Source organism: Nelumbo lutea, chromosome 4 (assembly GCF_056320005.1).
Source record: "Nelumbo lutea isolate HS-2025 chromosome 4, American lotus-T2T, whole genome shotgun sequence".
NCBI classification, from domain to species: domain Eukaryota; kingdom Viridiplantae; phylum Streptophyta; class Magnoliopsida; order Proteales; family Nelumbonaceae; genus Nelumbo; species Nelumbo lutea.
The window spans coordinates 61,790,965-61,804,333 of NC_142687.1; the positions used below are offsets into that span (position 1 = coordinate 61,790,965).

At 38.0% G+C, this 13,369-nt stretch overlaps 1 pseudogene across 1 annotated transcript; it reads left to right on the top strand.

Moving 5' to 3' along the window:
• Positions 1-3,534: 3,534 nt before the first annotated feature.
• Positions 3,535-8,330, top strand: LOC148860845 (serine/threonine-protein phosphatase PP1 pseudogene; annotated as a pseudogene). The gene is made up of 3 exons (XR_016112996.1): positions 3,535-4,112; positions 7,966-8,041; positions 8,140-8,330. The product of XR_016112996.1 is annotated as a serine/threonine-protein phosphatase PP1 pseudogene (transcript).
• Positions 8,331-13,369: the final 5,039 nt, after the last annotated feature.

Below are 13,369 nucleotides of genomic sequence, written 5' to 3' on the forward strand. Positions count from 1 at the left end.
TTAAATCCAAGCATAGCCCAAAGCTAGAAGATACAACAAGTCCAATCGGTGCGAAGACAATGAAGTAGAAACCAGCGGTTTTATTGATTTTTTTTTTGAGCGGTTTTATTGAATTTTACTTCCCTGTAATATGAAAAATCAAAGTGAACCTGTGAACGAAAGAGGGAATCGATTTACCTTCAAAACAGGGGATCTCTTCCCTACCCTAAATTGTGAATTATGACCGTTAAGAGTGTCTCGTTGTTCTTTTCCCAACGGCACTGAAGTGAGAAGGATTCGCCGACAGAGATATTATCCTAGGGCACAGAATGGCAAGGCCTTATTCACAATTCCAGTTCTTGGCATATCCCTGTTTCACTGATGATCGCCGGATGAAGTTATTAGTTCTTTCTCTTTGGGTCTTCTTCAAGATCTGGTTTCTTCATCACAGTCTTTCTGCGGCACTGAACAACAGGTTTAGACAGATCTAGTTCTTAAGAGAGCCTTGTTTCACAATCTCGCCGGGTAAGGTTATTGGCTCGATAATGCTCGCTCTTCTTAAGATCTGGTTCCATTGATCTATTTTCTTTCTAATTTCTTATACAACGAAAAATGCATTGATCTGTTCCATTGGTTCTGGTTTTTTGTAGTTTCCGTTTTTTGTCTTTGAGTGGAGATTCGAACGGCTTCACTTTTGATTTTAGTTAGGTTACCCTCGTTTTTTTTTTTGGCTTGGAGAACTTGCTTAGCTTGATTTCAACTTGCTTACTATCTGCCTCAAAAGAAAATCTCTAGTTCTTTTGATTGGCTAATCGGTAGAACTATTTACCTTTGCTTTCTTCTTTTTTCTTCCTTCTATTCCGAAGTCTATGCTTCTGTTCTTGCTTAATTTCATATAAGTATAGTTGTAGATGTATAATGCTTATCAGTGGCATCGGGTTTAGTGTTCACAGTAACTATTTAGAAGACCTTCCAGTGTACCTTTTTGTTTCAGGTTTCACAGAACTCTGTCAAGATAATTTCATTATGTCTCCTATTGTGATCTTTCTTTCTGGGTTAAGCAGTGTTTGAGAGGATTCTATTAAGAATTATTTTAACTGTGTTATTTATATTTGGCTTGCTACCTCCATTGAAGCCCAGCTATGGAAGGAGGGAAGAAGAGAGGTAGATGAAGAGACAAAACAGGCTTGGTTCTGTGGTTTGCAAGGCAGTGTAGTCTCTACAAGAGAAGTTAAGGCAACTGAGGTTCCCAAGAAAAAAAGAGAAGAAAGAGGATGATTTAAACACTTGGGGAAAGTCTGCATGGCAAGGTGGGCTGAGGGATGGCAGGTCCTATGCTCAGTTGGTGACAGGGGAATTAAATGGAGATAGACTTGTTTCAGTTCAAATTTCAAAACAAAATGAACAAAGGTCGGCAAGGTTTCAGGGTTCAAGCCAGTCCTGTGAGTTGGTTCAGTCTGGTCCAATGAACCAAGGCTAGTCAACCAGTCACATGTTGTTTTAAGTAAACACGTGACTAGAAAAGGGATAGAGTGTTGGGCCAAGGCCCATCAGGATCTAATGGGTCTAGGCAAGTGAATGGGCCGACTTTTTTAAATCGGGTGGACCCAGACCTTAAAAAGCCATGTGCCCTTTTAAGTAGTCACGTGACCAAAGGAGATGGGGAGATGATGGACCAAAAAGATGGTCTATCATCGTCTCCCTCGAGCAATTTGCAACCAACGCCTGCAGGAAGTAGGGTTAGCCGCAGTGGTGCGGCAAATCTGAACTGGGCATGTTGCTGATCAAAACTAAGGAAGGGGTAATTTGGCAGCTAAGGGATGAATTCAGGCACTTCAAACAACTTTCTAGAGATATGCTCATCCAAATAAGATGGAATAGAAGATCTGCAAACAACATGGCAGATGCCTAGCTAAACAAGGAATTCAGAGACAACCCATGTTTTGGGCTCATGTGAAAATTTGGGCTGGGTTTTTGGGTTTGCTGTTATTTTTACAACCTCTAGTTGCATCTTTCTATTCTAAATTAATATTTCATTTTTTCTGTTGCTGATCAAAAAAACAAAAAAAAAAAAAATTGCTTATCATGTTACTTTGAACAGTGAAAGAAACAGGGCCTTTTACCTCTTCTGACCGCACTATATAGCCCTCCCCCCTCCCCCCTCCCCCATAACAGAAATATTTTCCTTCAATTCACTCTTTTTTAAGCTATCTGGAAAGAGTGTTACAGCCAGATCTTTGACTCAAAAGCTTCCATCATAGAGGTTGTTATGCATAGGACTGAGTGATACCTGATCTGCTGGCAAAGAGGGACTCAGCAATTCCAGGGGTTACAGCTAAGCAATCCAGTGTAACCGGGATTCCATCTCTCTCTATCTCTCTGATGCAATCTGTCTTGTGTACATTCTGTTTGTTTTGTTCATCTGAGTATATATCTCAATACTCCACTATAAATGAGGGAAGTGTTGGGAGTGTTATATTTAGGAGGGGAGTTTTCTGAACAGTTGGAAGATGGGGAACTAAGAGAGCAGAAATCGGGGGAAGTTTTAGAAACAGAAAACTATGTGAGGGTCAATTGAAAAGAATGGGGTGGGTGTTAATTATCAAAAAAAAAAAAAAAGAATGGGGTAGGAGTTTAGTTGACACCGGTAACCATATTTAGAGATACATTTTTGATACCTGATGAGGGCGATTCTGATGGCTGGAGTATGGTTTTTGGATAGAGGTCTGAGAGAATCCTTGTTTTTTCTTGTTTGTAATGGTTCTTATATTTGGGTCATAGTTTTCAAAGTGTGCCATACCCATTATGTGTGCCATACTGCCATTAGTCTATGTAAGTTTTTATTTGATTGGTCATGATGGGGAGTTTAGGATGCTTGTTGGTTCTCTTGTCCTTTGTGGGTAATTCCTTACAAACTATGTGGTGAACATGTTTAGAACAATCAAGTGTTGAACAAGTTGAGATCAATGAAACATGGGGGACCCTCATGGACCAACTCCTGTAATGTTCAGGATCAGTGTCTCATCCACAGACTCCACCAGGTTGGTTTTTACCCAATAAAGAACTAATAGAGGACAAATATTCATATCTAAGCATTTATCTTTTTGTCGACTTCATCCTGTGTCACATCATAGGTGTTAAGATTAATCAGATTTTATAACAGACATTGTCTAATGGTAACAGCATATGTTTGCCTTTCCAAAGCCTGTTATCTTAGATACAAAAATGACAACTCCCATTATCTACATGCTTTTATGATTGTTTTGATTGATATTTGAGAAAAATGATTGTGGATTTTGATTGAGTAATGAGTATCTCAGAGCAAAGGCAGCCATATTTTGAATTTTATTAAGTACCAGAAGGAGCAAGTTGTTTGTTTTGTTAGGCATCTACCCATGTGTCTACACAGCTGATGCAAATGCATACAGATAATTATCATATTTACCAAGTTCTCTAATTCAATTACAACATTTTCTGTTAAACTGCAAATATCTTGTGTGGAGTAAAAGTGTAGCTCCATTCATTTGCTTTAATAATGAAATCTCCATTGTTGAACTACTTGACTCTTTGGCAGGAGATATCCATGGTCAGTATTCTGATCTTCTTCGGCTTTTTGAATATGGTGGACTCCCACCTACAGCAAATTATCTCTTCCTTGGGGATTATGTGGACCGTGGTAAGCAGAGCATAGAGACCATTTGCCTTCTCCTTGCATACAAAATTAAATACCCGAAGAACTTTTTCCTTCTTCGGGGCAACCATGAGTGTGCTTCCATCAATTGAATATATGGGTTTTATGACGAGTGCAAGAGAAGGTTTAATGTCCGCCTCTGGAAGACATTTACAGATTGCTTCAACTGCCTGCCAGTGGCTGCTCTTATTGATGACAAGATCCTTTGCATGCATGGAGGATTGTCCCCTGACTTGAAGAACTTGGATCAGATACAAAATATTGTTCGCCCTGTTGATGTGCCCGATCAGGGACTTCTCTGTGATTTGCTATGGGCTGATCCTGATAAAGATATACAAGGATGGGGAGAAATCGACAGAGGTGTATCTTATACATTTGGAGCTGACAAGTCACTGAATTCCTTCAAAAACATGATCTAGATCTCATTTGTCGTGCTCATCAGGTAGATATGATTCAAATGCCATAGCCTGGCTCTTTTGGCTTGCTTAATCAACTTTTGTTACTTCATTAACATATGCATCTATCGACTTATGTCTAGGCCTATAGATTTCAGTTATGCATCTAACATCAAATCATGGTCTAGATTAGTGCATGTTTCATGAAATCATAGGGTCCCATCAGAATGGCATAATTCATAATCCTCACTAAAAGTTATGGCAGACAAGTAGGGTTGCTACAACTTCCATATCTAGTAGTGGACTTTCCAGTGTGACAGAAGGTAATTTGGGTGACTAATGATGAAAAATAGATATGAATAAACAAAGATACAGCTTGTTGTCCACTAAAGTTTGAGTAGGAACTAGATTTCATCATGGAAGCACTTACAGAAGTAAAGAAAAAGAACTGTTGCTCATAGTTTCCAAGGTGCCAAGGCAAGGCTAGGTGACCATGGCGGGGCGTCCGGGCACCTAGGCACCTAGTCCTCACAAGGCGATGGAATTTAAAAATAATAAGTTGATGGATTTCTACCCATTCTGAACTAGTTTCTTTGGATTTATGTATTCTGCACTTTTGTGCTTGTGTTTCTTGCAGTGATGCTTCAAATAGGCAAAACAATTTATTAGAGTTACATCTTATAACTTAGGAGTTGGAACTTAAAAGAACTGAAGGGGGTGGAGCCCTTATTTGAGATCAACAAAACATAGGGAACAGATACTAAAATAAAAGAAAATGAATGTGAAAAGTAGGTGGCAGAGCCCCTGTTCTAGACTCAGAAAAACTGGTGAAAAAATATTAAAATAATAGAAGAAATATGAAGAAGAAAAGAAGGGGTGAAGCCCTGTTCTAGACCCAGAAAAGCTGGTGAAAAATACTAAAATAAAATATGAGTATGAAGAAGAAAAGAAGGGGTGGAGTCAAGGAAGTTATTGTTCTGACTTTCAATCCGCCAACATAGTATCCATATTCTCGATCAGCCGATTCCAATGAGTGAGAGAAGAGAGATGGAGAATAGGTTTGTAGAAGTTGCAAAATGGAGGAAAGAGATAAAGATTGAAGCAAAAGTTTTCATTCTTGAAGAGGTAAGGATCAGAAGCTAGTAGAGCTTGAAGATTAGGGAGGCAGAGAGAGAACTACAATATTGCTGGAAGGTCTTGAAGTGATCGAATGGATGCAGAAGTTTGTTTAGAAGCAAGTTCTAAAGGTAAACAAATGAACTTTACGAAGTTCAACCTTGATGGAAGAAAGAGGTATGAATTGGAATGCAAAAAGAATGCAAAAGGTTGTTACATAACTTTGCAGGATTTCTTTGGAGGAAGAAAGAAGCAGGTGGTCTGCTTCCCAGAAAGTAGAAGGGGTAATGGTTGGAAGGCAGTGGCACAGGTACTGAGTGACTTTATTCAGCAGCTGAAAACAAAACAAGTAGAGGCTGTAGCAAAGGAAAAGAAAGTGGGTATACATAAGAGAATGGAAGAACCCAGTGATAGAAACTGGTTGATTGCAGAAAAAGGAAAAATAAGTTCTAAACTAGTAGCATCAGTAGAAAAGGAGAACTAGGGGAAGAAATTTGTGGTGGAAACCTCAAGTTCACCAAAGGATTGGAGAGGTATTGCTCAGGCGATACTCAGAGAATTAAACCTGCAAAAGCCGATGGTGATTACTCCTTATGCCTCTTGTAAAGCTTTGTTAGATCTGGGTGAAGATGAAGAAGAGATTTCAGCCTTAATTATTCACTAAGAGGCTGGTGCTGCCACAGTCTCGAAATGGTGTCCTCTCTCCAATACCAAAAGTTTTGTGATTGAGGACAATGTAATAGTTAGATTGCTTGGGTTACTTTTCAGCCTCTAGAAGGAGGAAGTATTACAGTCAATAGTTGTAGTCTATGATGCAAGATTAGATGGTGTGTTTGATTGTGATCTCCATTCAGTTGTAGTGATGTTAGGTGGTATTAAACCCAGTGATATTCCAAAGAAGATAGAGGTTGTTTCAGATGGTTTAGTTTACCCCGTTTGGCTTGCTACCTCCATTGAAGCCCAGCTATGGAAGGAGGGAAGAAGAGAGGAAGATGAAGAGACAAAATAGGCTTGGTTGTGTGGTTTGCAAGACAGTGTAGTCTCTACAAGAGAAGTTAAGGCAACTGAGGTTCCCAAGAAAAAAAGAGAAAAAAGAGGATGATTTAAACACTTGGGGAAAGTCTGCATGGCAAGGTGGGCTGAGGGATGGCAGGTCCTATGTTCAGTCGGTGACAGGGGAATTAAATGGAGACAGTCTTGTTCCAGTTCAAATTTCAAAACAAAATGAACAAAGGTCGGCAAGGTTTCAGGGTTCAAGCCAGTCCTGTGGGCTGGTCAGTCTGGTCCAATGAACCGAGGCTAGTCAACCAGTCACATGTTGTTTTAAGTAAACACGTGACTGGCAAAGGGATAGAGGGTTGGGCCAAGGCCCATCAGGATCTAATAGGTCTAGGCAAGTGAATGGGCTGACTTTTTTAAATCGGGTGGACCCAAACCTTAAAAAGCCACATGCCCTTTTAAGTAGGCACATGACCAAAGGAGATGGGGAGATGATGGACCAAAACGATGGTCTATCATCGTCTCCCTCTAGCAATTTGCAACCAACGCCTACAGGAAGTAGGGTTAGCCGCAGTGGTGCGGCAAATCTGAACTGGGCATGTTGCTGATCAAAACTAAGGAAGGGGTAATTTGGCAGCTAAGGGATGAATTCAGGCACTTCAAACAACTTTCTAGAGATATGCTCATCCAAATAAGATGGAATAGAAGATCTGCAAACAACATGGCAGATGCCTAGCTAAACAAGGAATTCAGAGACAACCCATGTTTTGGGCTCATGTGAAAATTTGGGCTGGGTTTTTGGGTTTGCTGTTATTTTTACAACTCTAGTTGTATCTTTCTATTCTAAATTAATATTTCAATTTTTCTGTTGCTGATCAAAAAAACAAAAAAAAATTGCTTATCATGTTACTTTGAACAGTGAAAGAAACAGGGCCTTTTACCTCTTCTGACCGCACTATATAGCCCTCCCTCCTCCCCCCTCCCCCATAACAGAAATATTTTCCTTCAATTCAGTCCTACATCCTAAACATCCTAAAGACCACCACCACTTTATATTACATTCTATCATTTATGGGCAATAATTGGTGAAAATTGCTACATTACATACTAATACGATTATATGCCCATTACTCTCTTTGTCTCGGAATCAAAGTATCTACTGGCCAACATAAAATAGAGTTACACATAGTACACCTTTACACATATGTATATTTCATTATTCAGCCCTTGCTTGTACAATAGTCGATACCATATGCTCGATAAGTACAATGTTAAGTTGCATGTTTTGTGTTATTGCACTGCACATTTTTTTTATTTGGTCCTTCTGACGACTTTGGTTGGATTTTTGTTATTTTCTTCCTCTATAATTACATTGGCATATTGCAATCTATGAATTTTTGTTGCATCATGTTGATTTTGATTAAATTTATTTTTTCCCTCTACTAAGTTATGGAAGTTGGTAGGGTGCTCCTAAGTGCTAGCAGTTTCTGGTCAGTACGAATATTAATATTCTCTGTGCTTTTTATTTTCTCTGTCATCTAGTGCTTCGATTGATATCTTAAATCATTAAGGTATGCTCTGGTTGTCATCTCAAAATCACTATTATATGAATGAAGTTTGAGCTTTCTTTAGACTTTAGAGTGTTAAGTCTTGATTCTTGACTGTAATTGTTTGAAAGCCATTTTTCTATTTTGACTTTTGAGCACATGGTGATGATACAAACTAAAAATTATATAAGTAATATTTTCTATAATTGAAACAATTACTTTGATGCTTTAACCTTAGATACAACTATGGGCGGAGGGTGGACCTCAATTTGAGGAAAACACCTCAATTGGTGGAGTTAGTTGATGATAGTAAGGTGAAATAGCCTTTTTATAGAAGTTTTCTGCTTATTTGTGATTTTTTATGAAATGTTATTTGCTACTTTTTAGTTGTATTTTGTTCATAAATCGTTAGGATGTGGAGGAGCTGATGAATCAACCACCTGAGAAGATTTTATTGAGATGGATGAACTTTCAACTGACTTTCTCAGCAGATGTGAAGGTAAGTTAAATTTGGGTTAATAGATTCCCCTTTTCTTTATTTCGTTTGTGTGTTCATAATCACTATAACCTACCTTTGACTTTCTCAGTAGCTTGAAAACTTAATATGGTAGTGTACTATCTCAAAGTGGATATGAGATGTTTTATAACTCAATTTTATTTGGCAGTTAGAACTAAAAGATTTTTTATAACTCAATTTTATTTCATCCCACTTGGTGCTTGAATCCCAAAAACCAAAAACCAGAAACCAGGCTGAATGTTTCATTGAGTTATTTGAAATCACTTAGTAGTAAGCACTTTCCAGTTAACATACTTTGAACGCTAGAACATGCCTCCTTTTCTGATCAGTAATTGGAAGGCCCTCTTCCTCCTCCTTGCACAAATATAACAAAAGCAAGTGTGCAATTAGTGAGCATATGCAATTGCAACTTGTTTAAATCTCAGCATTAGGACAAGCTCTTTGTAGTAACAGCATCAAATGCATCAAAGTTTAGTTTATGCTAATAAGTCATTTGCTCTAATTAACTTTAAAAAGACTGAAATCATTGCTATCCAAAACTGGTCTTTGGAAGATTTAAATAACTGGTAAATTCTTGGGATCTCCAAAAAAGGCAAAGTGATATATTGTGTTCTATGCCAGAAGTATTCATTTGGCAAGTGAGCATATGCAATTGCAACTTGTTTAAATCTCAACATTAGGACAAGCTCTTTGTAGTAACAGCATCAAATGCATCAAAGTTTAGTTTATGCTAATAAGTCATTTGCTCTAATTAACTTTAAAAAGACTGAAATCATTGCTATCCAAAACTGGTCTTTGGAAGATTTAAATAACTGGTAAATTCTTGGGATCTCCAAAAAAGGCAAAGTGATATATTGTGTTCTATGCCAGAAGTATTCATTTGGCAAGAGAGAAAAGCAAAGTGCTTTTAATAACAAGAAGTACTAGGAATATCCTCTAGTATCAGTGTTAGAGGCTTCATTGAAGCAGGTAAGGGATGATAGCACATGCAATCAAGGGATCAGATGTCTTGATGTAGAGGGCAATGTTGTTTTTCAAAGGATCAACAATGTTTTCTAGTTGAAGAAGTGTTATCTGGAAGGATTGGTGCCAATTTGGGAATGGATCCAAGAGGATTAACTTATTAAATAAATCTTATTTGGTGCATGTTACTAAGGTCTTTTTCGTGGTTAAAAGAGGGACTTGTTGAGACTGGACCCAACAATAAATTTAAGAGAGTTTTTTCAAGGAAGGTTGGTTCTAGAGCTACGAATCATAAGGTTCTTATTGATATTAACTCCAGTGATCAAATTAACATTCATGACAGTTCTAAAGTTGGGGAGTTGAAGAAGATTGGAGTCCTTGAGGTGAAAGGGAAGGGGGATGTGGGTAAAGCTTTGATAAGTAATGAAGTTTTGAACTTAGATAATGGGAAAAGGAAGAGTCGAGTGGACTTAAGGAAACTAGTGGAGAGGGATATTAAAGTTGGTATCTGTAGGCCTATTCTTTTTGGGTGGTGAGGCTTTTGCTAGAAGGGCTTTTGAAAGAGTTTGAGAAAAAGAAAAGGTGAAGTTAAAGGGCAACACTCAAGAGGAAGGTGGAGAGGCATGGGATGAGGGAGAGGGTCAGGATTTCAGACATGGAGGACTAAGTGCGATTGATGGGAGGAGTTGTGGAAGTTTGATCTGTTGGTTTTTACAGGAGGCGGATGCTGTTGTTTGAAGTGTTCAAGAGGGTTTTGGTTAGAGATTTTCTCATCTTGATCAGGAGTTGCTTTGTTTAGTTCTTGGAATATGGTTTTAGTTTGGTTTTGTGCGTTGACTTTGGATTTGTGCTGTAGTTTTTTTTTTTTTAATCTTTTGCTGTTTGCTGTTGTGGGAGTATTGTTTTTGCTTTCGGATGATGTTTTATCACCTTTTAATTGTAATCCCTTGTTTTCTTTTTTAATGAAATTTACTCTTGAAAAAAAATATTTTGTTCTCTAAGCTCCTCGTATGGTGTTAAATGAGTTCAAAGACTACTGCTTCAAAGTGTTCTTTCTGCATATAAACTATGGGGGTAGTTTTGTAGTGCCCTTGTCCACCTTGTGTTTCTTCCATTTTTTTGAAATATTTTCTCTGTTTTTTTTTTTGTGTACAGTTAATGTATAGGAGTTCCTGGTATTTGGAGTTTTTAATAGTTATTGCCCATCTTATCCCATTCTTCTATTCCTTCTCCTCGTAATCGTGTTTGCTCTTTCGACCCAAGTCCACACTCAACCTTTATCCTGACACATACATACATGCATTGATAGGCCGAATAAATTGAAAATCCCCTCCAATTTATTGTTGTTTATTAGGTGAAATCCAAGAGGGAATACAATGAGTGAGAGAAATCTTTGTAAGTGTGAGACTTTATTCTTGTGAATGATCCAAACTTATCACAATTCATGAGGTTAAGGAAGCTGAATATGACTTTCACCATGACCAGCCCTAACTACCTTCATGTGTACAATGCACTTGATTGAATAATTTGATAATCATTCGAGCTTGTTCACATCTGAACTGTTAATGCATGAGGTTCAACAGTTGAAAAAGAGAAAAAGAAAGGGACAAAGTCCAAATGACTCCGCTGGCATGAAATGAATAGTAAAACTAGTGGTTTATGACATGAGTCAGTCCCAACTCTGCTATTCCGAGCTGAATAGTAAAACTAGCAACTTGGAATATGAGTATTGTTATCTGTCTCAAGCCTGTGACCAGTGTGAGATGGAGCATAAAATGCACTCACACACAAAAAAAAAAAAGAAAAAGAAGAAAGAAGCAAATACCCTGTGTGAGATGGAGCATAAAATGCACTCACACACACAAAAAAAAAAACAGAGAAAAGAAAAAGAAGAAAGAAGCAAATACCCCGTGTGAGATGGAGCATAAAATGCACTCACACACAAAAAAAAAACAGAGAAAAGAAAAAGAAGAAAGAAGCAAATACCCCGTGTGAGATGGAGCATAAAATGCACTCACACACAAAAAAAAAACAGAGAAAAGAAAAAGAAGAAATAAGCAAATACCATGTGTGAGATGGAGCATAAAATGCACTCACACAAAAAAAAATAGAGAAAAGAAAAAGAAGAAAGAAGCAAATACCCCATGTGAGATGGAGCATAAAATGCACTCACACCACAAAAAAAAGGGGAAAAAAATAAAATTTTGGTGACGGCTGAGGTTCAAAGGGACAAAATGTGGTTGAACACTCAATGAGGTGCTTAAATTTGGCGGTCAAGGAGCTGATTTACATATTGAATGGAAGTGAATGCTGGGGCATGAAAAATTTCATATTCTCCCCTTCCTTGACTCTTATGTATGTGATAAGAATGACAATTCAGAGGAATGAATCAAAATACCTACACAGGTATCCCAACCACTCATGTATTCTCATCCTAGAATTCATCCGGTAAATGGTAATAATAAGGGGGGATGATCAGTTTATGGTTGAGGTCTTTGCTTACACAGGTATTCCAACCACTCAATGTATTCTCATCCTATAATTCATTCGGTAAATGGTAATAATAAGGGGGGATGATCAGTTTATAGTTGAGGTCTTTGCTTGAGGACAAGCAAAAGCTTAACCCACTTGTGAAGGGGTACTTTTCTCCTATGCCCAATCCTTGCCAATGTTTCCCTAAAGGGTGCAATGCCTACCTTCATCTTTTCATACAAAGGCACCATCGCTCTATGGAAACTCTACATTGGCTAACTATTCTTGGGTGATGGTGCCCCTCATGTGCATTGAAAACAGAGAGGACACATCCTCTGCTGATATCCAAAACTCCCCAAAAGGCCCAAAAAATGTGTGTATAACAGCAATGACCCAGTAATGGGTCCATACCTTTTTGATGATTATGTGCACCTTTAATCTTATAATGCTGGGCTTTTTGCCAGAATGGCAACCTATATTGTTGGTGATGATGGAATTAGGTAACCAGTTAACGATTTTGGTTCCAATTTTATTTTGATATGCAAGTACTCTCTTCCTTTGTTTTTCGGTTGTTCTAGAGATTAGTGATTTTAGTCTGAGTTGGTTCAGAATGATGTGCTTTTCCTAAGTTTTCTAACTCAGTTATAATACAATTTTTAGTCTTTTTTCCTAGTTACACTAAGAACAATTGTTTGTGGTAGTTTGCAATAAATTACAGAGGTTTAAGATAGTTTTAGGGACTTGTTAAATGCTTGGATTTTGTGGTTTTTATTCTATTTTCCTTTAGAGTTGTGGTTCAATCGTGCAATCTCTCTCCGCTCTCTCTCCTCGGGTGAAGTGCTTGTTATTGTTTCACTGAAGGTTGCAATGCCTACCTTCATCTCATCATACAAGGGCACCATCGCTTTATGGAAGACACTCTGCATTGGCTAATTATGCTTGGCTGGTGGTGCCCCACATCCTTTGTTAATACCCCAAACTCTCCAAAATACCCCAAATGTGTATATAACAACAGTGAGCCAGTATTGGGTCCATACCTTTTTGATGATTATGTACAACTTTAATCTTACAATGCTGGGCTTTCTGCGGGAATGACAACCTATATTGTTGGTGATGATGGAATTAGGTAACCAGGTAATATGCTTCAATTGTTTTAGAGATTAGTGATTTAACCCTCTTGGGTCAGGTTTAAAGAAATATCAAATATTGAATTGTTATTTATAAAAAAAATATAAACAAGAGAGGAGAAGTGGAGTTATTATGGGTGAAAGGATTTCTGTTTGAAAGTAGGGAAGCCAACATGGCGAAGGTGTTTCTGATTGGAGAAAAAGCTATGGGGTGGTTTCAGACTTTCATGGAGGATAGGAAACTTGTATGTTAAGAATCATTTGAAGTGGGAAAGAAGGGGAGTATTTTGGGGAAGGAAAAGCTTGAGGGAGGAAACTAGAGAAGATAGAAGAGTGAAGACTCTGAACTTGCAGAAGAAACACACGGGGTTACTGGAGACTCTGAAGTGGGAAAGCAGAAGGAGAAACCCAAAAAAGAAATAGAAATGAAAATTTTGGCTAAAGCAGCAAAGGATTGCAGAATGGTAGAAATTTATTGTAAGTTTGATAGTACCACCGCAAAAATGCAAGAAGAATTGCTGAATTGTTGAAATTAACCCCCTTTGAAAAATGTAAAGCCCTTC